General features: G+C 41.8%; 2 pseudogenes across 2 annotated transcripts; both read right to left on the bottom strand.

Annotated features, from left to right (window-relative positions):
* Window positions 1-1,300: 1,300 nt before the first annotated feature.
* On the bottom strand, window positions 1,301-3,345 carry LOC308635437 (nucleosome assembly protein 1-like 1; annotated as a pseudogene). Its single transcript has 2 exons — window positions 2,748-3,345; window positions 1,301-1,771 (listed from the first exon to the last, which is right to left on the bottom strand). The product of its transcript is annotated as a nucleosome assembly protein 1-like 1 (transcript).
* Window positions 3,346-4,090: 745 nt separating this feature from the next.
* Window positions 4,091-5,673, bottom strand: LOC308635338 (ubiquitin carboxyl-terminal hydrolase 17-like protein 6; annotated as a pseudogene). Its single transcript has one exon. The product of its transcript is annotated as a ubiquitin carboxyl-terminal hydrolase 17-like protein 6 (transcript).
* Window positions 5,674-7,414: the final 1,741 nt, after the last annotated feature.

Here is a 7,414-nt window from a genome sequence, read left to right as displayed (position 1 = left end):
TGGTGGTGGATCAGAACCGTGTGAGTCTCTGGCCATTGAAATTGGTTTTATTTTTGCATGACTTTTACAGTGGGTGTTATACCAATACCAAAACCCTCAAATAACTCTCAGGCCACACATTGCCATTCCAATTAAGCCTTTATTGCTGTCCAGAGGTGAACACTCTACTCTCTAAATGTGAGATAGTCAGAGTGGTGCCTCATATTTAAGCCAAAAAAACCACAAAAGGGATTTTAGGGGGTCTAGCCAATGCAAGCCAGCCAAGTTACAGAAGCGGGAGATTGAAGTCAGGTGGTAGGAGGCTTAGCCAATCAGAATAAGCCCAGTTACCCCAGTTACTGAAACAGAGCCCAGGTAGGTAGTTCCATGGTTTTGAGGGTTTCTACAACAAAAGGGAACAAAAAACAAAAAACAACTTGCCCCAGTCATGACCTTTCTACATGTCATGACTGTTTCACAAAATGGAGTCACTAGAGTCAAGACTTCTGCCTCATCACAGTGGAAATTAGTAAGTGAAAACTCTTTGTGGATTGAAGGCACAAATTCCATTTTGATTTGCCATTTGCAAGGGGGACTGAAACATAGGTTTGAAACCAACTTCTGGGACTCCACAGGTCCAGCATCTGCACTGTGAGGGTGGAGAGATGAGGCTCTGCTTTAACACAACAAAATCACTCCCATTTTGTATGTAGCTTATTTCACTAAATACAATGTCCTCTAGTTCCACCCAGGTGACAACAATAATGTTTCTATGTCTTGAAATAGAAAGAAGACATTGTTTGTATATTCTCACCAAAATGAAATGATAGACGTTTGAAGCAGTAGACATCCATAATACGTACAAGTATCAAAACATTGCAAAGTACACTATAGGTAGAAACAATTATCATATCTCAATTAAAACAAGATAAAAGGGTACACAGTTACAGCTTGCATATGAGTTCCTTTTGAAATTTACATTTAGTTTGCTCTGTTTCACAAGTGAAATAATTTACAAATTCAAATGCCTTTGAAAAAAGTGTCTCAGATCCAACAATCTAATGAACACATTAATTGTACAAATGTTGCATTTTTCCACTGGTTTATCTCTGATCTCAGAATTATCTGAAAATTATATAAGTTTGAAATATATGACATATTTTATCTAGCTTTTTTTAAAAAAATATTTGACATTTTTATTTTAGGCTGCAAAAACAAGCAAACAAACAACAAAAAAAAACTTGAAATAGGCTCATCACATGATGTAGATTCATCCTTTCCAGGAAAGCAGAAGGGAGATCAGTGCAGGTTATCCTCAAGGCACATACATCTTGCTTCACTGTTGCTTGCATTCTGCTGGGTTTTGATCCTTTTTGAGTCATAGTCTGGATTATTTTCCTCATCTCCTTCGTCTTCCCCTTCCTCATCCGCTTCTTCACCTTCTTCACCATAATCATCATCATCATCTTCAATAGCTTCTCCAGTGAAGTAGAAAACTGATGTTGGGATTATATGCTCACGTAAAAAGTGACCAATTTCAAAGTCTACAGCAAGAATAGCTTCAGCAGCATCATCCAGATCTCCACTGTCAGGAACTTCAGGAGGGGCAAAAAAATTAAAGAAAGAATCATTAGAAACTGTTTTAGTACAGTACAAACTGTCCCATGTCTCTTGTGTTTCTGCTTCTTCTTAATAGTTTTCAAAGTGACAGTCTTTCATTTTCCCCAATCTATCTGGCACCCTGTGCAACCCATAATTTTGGGTCCATCAAAAGAAAAGGGAGCAGGGTTATCTCATCGAGGGAAAAGACCAAGTCACAAGTCATGGCACTACCGCCCCAGACTACAGTGGTCTTTCAGATCCCCATGGTGCTTCAGGACTTAAAGTGTGGCATCAGTGTGACCCCATCACACCCATGGTGGAAACTGCAGTAGCTCCAGTGGCAATGGTTTGGAGCCCTAGAAGCTATGGCTCCACCCATCACTTTTGCACTCCAGTTAATTCTAATTAATGCAAGATGTACCTTAATACTCAACGGTGACCTGGATCCCCAAATATGCATGCATACTAAAATTGAATTGGTACAGAGAAGAATAGGTGACACACAAATTCATGAAGCATTTCACATTTATTCAATGGATCAATGGATAAAGAAGTCAGACTGCATTTCCAGTGGATGAGAAAATGGACCACACAATGGAATGCTATTCATCTAAAAAATAATGATATGCTATCAATTTAACATGGATGAACCTGGAAGACATTGTGTTAAAAGAAATAAGCCAGGCATGGAAAGACAAATGCATCATGAGCTCATGTGATATAAAAACATTCATATCATAGAAATTGAGAATAGAATATTAGTTATTAATGGCTGGGAGGATAGGAAGAGATTGGTCAATGGATACAATGTTACAGTCAAGTAGGAGGAACAAGTTCTGATGTCTTATTGTATAATTGGGTGATTATAGTTAATGATAATGTATCATCTATTTCAAAATAGCTAGAAGAAGGGCTGGGGCTGGGGCTCAGCGGTAGAGCGCTCGCCTAAGACAAAATAGCTAGAAGAGAGGATTTTAATTTTTAATTTCTCTCATCACAAAGAAATGATTAAATGTTTAAAGTGATGGATAAGCTAATTACCCTAATTTGATCATAACACAGTTTTATACATGTTTCAAAATATCACATAGTATTTCATAGATATCTACAACAATTGTGTCAGTCAAAAATAAAACTTTAACATAGGAAAAAAAAAGAAAAGGGATCAGAATCATCTGGTTCTGACCTTATCCTGTATGTCTTTGTCAACACTTCAGTTGTGAAATATTCATTGGGTTCAAAGTGAAATTCTAAGATAAAACTCAGGCTGGCCAGCATCTGAGAACTTTACTTTAATATCTTTCAAGTGCTTCAGAGTAGTTCATCATGTTCCTGAACCATGTCACGGAGCAAGTCAATGTTCTTAAAAACAGTCCACCAAAATTCAGGAATTCCTTTATGGTCTTCTTTTTCTTCATCTTTTTTCTCGTCTTCTAGTTTGATCTTTTCTTTCAGCTCCTCTGAAATTTCCTCTTCTTCATCTGGTTTCCATTCAGATTCTTCTTCTGGAGGTTCATAAATTGCATTAATGATCTCAAATCGCTTATCAAACAGAGGCTGACAGAGAACAGCATACTTCCTTTCAAGATCATGAACTTCCTCATAGAATTTGGCTTCTATCTGTGCACATTTAACTTGAAGGTTTTTGAGAGCACTCACTCATCTTTTGACCACCCTAGGCAAGCTTTCAGTGTATCCTGTTGGAGTTTCTACCAGACCATCAAGTCTTTCTTGAAGAGCTGCAAGAATCTGAGGATTTTGCATCATCTGAACAGTCAGTTGATGCGCTTTGATTTTTGTTTTTTCACCAGTTTCTTCTACTACTTCTTCAACATCATCCAAATCTTGATCAAGTCCACACTGTTCTTTGTTGTCCATGTCTGCCACATTGAAGGACCTTCAAATATCGGCAGCTAGACTGGGGAGCCAGAGGTTGGAGCTGCACAGGAGTGACTCAGGGAGGCAGCAGAAATGGGAGGAGCAGGAGGCAACCTAGCTTTTTGTTTTCTATTCTAATCTACCAGACCCACAATGTCCTGGCAGCTCTGCTCCTACATATTTTTCACTGATACATTTTTTTTAAAAAAAGGGTTGCCTGGGGCAGGGGTCAGAGAAGGGAAGAGGCCTAGCCAGAAGGCCTGACCAACAGGCATGAAGGACAGAGGCTGGGAAGCCCAGGGCTCCTGCAGGGCTCAGAACATTTGGAGCTGTGTGAGTGGGCAAGGCACCATGTTCTGCCTCCAAGATCATCATTAACTTTGCCAGGGAACTCAGGGGCCTCAGAATGATTCTGAAGACCCAAATATAAATGGTAGTTGCACCTCTAATCTGAAGTCTTCTCCCTCTCCAGCCATTTCAGGAGTTCGCCTCCATGTGTATCGGTGTGTGTGTGTATCTGTGTGTATGTGTGTGTATGTGTATGTGTGTATCTGTGTGTGTGTTTGTGTGTGTGTGTGTGTGAGCCTTCATCTTGGTGTGTATGCACATGGGTAATCCTTGTACTGGATTGCTAGAACACAATTACTGTCCTCTTGCCCTGCTTGTTCTTCTTCTTGGTGGCTCTGGCCTTTCCTGCAACACACGGGAGTTGGCCAGTGTTCACCAACTCCTCACCTACTCTGTACTTGTTATCCTTGCTCTGCTTGTATTTTTCCTGCTTATCGTCTATGCTCTGGCTTCCTCTGTGTTTTGACTGGTGAATTATGATGACACTGGGAGGCAGAGTGAATTCCACTTTCCTGAGGTTGAATTCAGACTTTGGTCGGTTCTGTTCTTGGAGAAATTTCCACTGATCCAAGGTGATTTCCCCAGTAGCTGTATCCACCAAGTGCTCTTCTGGCTCTACTGCTTTGCTATAGGAGTCTCCTTGGAGCTCTCCTTGGGTGGCTCCAAAGATTGTGTCCTCAATCCCAAGAGCTATTGTTTCCTGCCTAGTGACACACTCCCATGGTCACTTTCAAGTTCATTCTTCTGGACATAAAAGAGGACATAGGCACGCTGACTCAGGACACAAGTAATGTCATAGGCCACTACCTTAGCATCGTCCATTTTGTACCACTGGCCATTGCCAGCTTTTATGTAACAATAGTAATGTCTACTGTGACAACTCACCCTGGTATGGACCAGCACAGCATAGAGGGCGTACACCAGTGGGCCTCTGCCCTCCTGAGACATGTATGGCTGCATGTCAAGACACTCAGGATAGCGCACGTGCTTAGCAATTTTTTCCCCTGTGAGATCCGAGAACCGTTTCAATACAAGCATAAGAACGTTTGGTGCCTTCTGCAGGGTCAGGGTCTTGCAGGCTGGCCTCTTCTTCTGACAAACACCACACTGGTAGGCGTTCTCCCCTTCCAGCCACTCAGGCTTCACCAAGTGCTCCAGTGCATGCTGCACACTGGGAGCTGCCATGATGTCTAGCATAATGTCCAAGTAGGGGTCAAAAGTGTCTGAAAGGCCACAGCAGTGGAGACACTTGATTTTCAATGTCCAGCACCCTCCAAATATTTGGCACAAGATAGTGGGGTCCTCAAAGTGAGCACCTGGCTGCTTGTGCCCACGCAGACATGTTTTCTGCATGGCATGGAGAGTGAAGAGCAGAAATTCATGGGCATCTTCCTGCCGGGAAGTGTGGAAGCCGTCAACCAAAGCAGGCAGGGGCTGAATGACGTCCCCAGGGTGGCGGAGAGCCCGTGTCACGTGGGCTTGCATCACACACAGCATGCAGACCCTGTGACGAGGACAGTGCTGGCAGTGCTCCTGGGACAGCATGTAGTTGGCCCGGGGAGGTGTGTATGTCAGGCACTGCAGGGCTGCATTCACGTAGCAAGTGTTTCCCATGTTCTGCAGCCCAGCACCAGCTGCGGACGGTCTCTGCCAGTTCAGACAAAGTTTCCCTCTAGGAGCCAGCAGTGGCCCCACAGGAGCTGAATTCTTATTTAAGTGTGCATCAGGGCAAGGTGACAATGATGACTCTGCAGGTAGAGAAGGACCCAAATGGACTTTAGCATCAGCTGCATTTGATGAACATTCAGGTTTTATACAGTCATGAAACTGAGACTCACCTCCACAGTGGAGTGAAGCTGCCTCCATGTCTCCAGGAGCAGTGACCACCAGGTTTCCCTGCTGAATCTCGAGAGCAGAGAGCTTCTCCTTTGGAGCCGGGCTTCAAATGACAGCCCGGTCCATGTTTTCAGCCTTTTATAGCTCAGCCTCCTGACCACACCCACTAACTTCCTAAGAGATCCACCAATCACCTGCAAGCACTTAATAGGATTAGGGATTTGGGTGTGGTCAGTTCACTTCCTGGATCCCAGGAGCATTTTTATAAGCACATTTCATAAGCATTTTGAGGTGTGCACAATTTCATATTGGTAATATCTCAGAGATAGTGAAGTTTTTACTTATTAAAATGTTTTTTTTTTAATTTTTAAACCACTTTCCTGAGGAAAATATACATTTCAATTCCTTCTCAATGAATCAAGTCATGCTGGACTTGTCCTGACACATTTTCATGATGGTTTTGAATTCAAAAGGAAGTCCTTTAGGAATATGCCTGCTTGTCTTTGGAAGAAATATCAACAAAGCAGGGAATACCAGTTAGAATAAGTTTTCTATTACGTTCATGATAATGTTTCTTCCAGTACTCATGTATCATATGTACAGACTTCTCCACCCAAATGCCAGCACTCATATAGGATCATAAATAGTTTAAATAAGATTAATGGATGAAGGTGTTCATTCTCTGGTTCCTTACCTCTGTCAAATTGCATTCCTCAGTGGAATGATCTGGAACATAGTTTGAAATGTATTTGTCTACCTCTGTTGGCTTATAAAATGGACAGCCTTCTGTGTGTGCAGCTTGTGGAGGGCTCCTGAAGGAAAGCATGGAACCCACCTCTCCACCCAGGGTGGGGACCAAGTATTGACAGATATAATCAAAATCTGGAAACCAGAGAAGAATTTCAAAGAACAGATTGCAAAATAATTTCTCAGAATACCACCAATGGTTTATTCATCTCTATATTTGAGTCTTTAACAAAACTTCTAGAAAATTATGTACATGTGAGGAGTCCACCACCAGTTTTCAAAAAAAAATCATCATTTTCAAGTCACAAGTTATTTATTCCAAACTCTAGAGGGGAAGAGAAAGACATGGACTTTTAAAGGAAAAACTGAAATCATATCATTCATCTTACAACTATGTATTTCTTACAAACACTTGAACCACTCAATTGTATTTCTTTTAACAAATGCATCTTTAAGTGTAGAGACATAAAAATCATCCTTCAGACCACAGTAACCCAAATTCATAGAAACTCAATATTATCTTTCATTTCTTATCTACTAAGTGCCTGAGAATCATTTAAGTGTTGTTTTTGTGAACCTGTATATAAACAAGTATTAGCTCAGAAAGGTTTACACAGATGTCCAGGTAAGTAACATTGATCCAGGATCCAATGATTTCCAAATCAGATACATGGAATACAGAACTGTGATGCAAATGTGTGAGTCATTTTTTAACAGGAATGTCCACAGGGATTAGGTTGATTGCATTAGACAAGGCATCTGATCCCATGGCCCCAGGGCAGTATCCAATGTCCCTCCCTTTTCTCTGACATCTAGGAAGCTGACTCTGCTCCTGGGGTGTTTGCCCAGCAGCCACCTTCCTGACAACCTGCTGACAGACCAGAGGTGGACAGATGGACCTCAGGTTGGATTCCCTTCCCAATGAGTTCTTCAGATTATGGCTGGGGAAAAGAGTAGAGGAGAAACAGGAAATGATGGAGGTGGAGGTCCTTGGGTAAGCCTAACTTCATTGTAAACAGAGGGT

The sequence above is a fragment of the Spermophilus citellus genome (genome assembly GCF_964194105.1).
Source record: "Spermophilus citellus genome assembly, chromosome: 16".
Lineage (NCBI taxonomy): Eukaryota > Metazoa > Chordata > Mammalia > Rodentia > Sciuridae > Spermophilus > Spermophilus citellus.
This window is presented reverse-complemented; position numbering and strand designations above follow the sequence as displayed.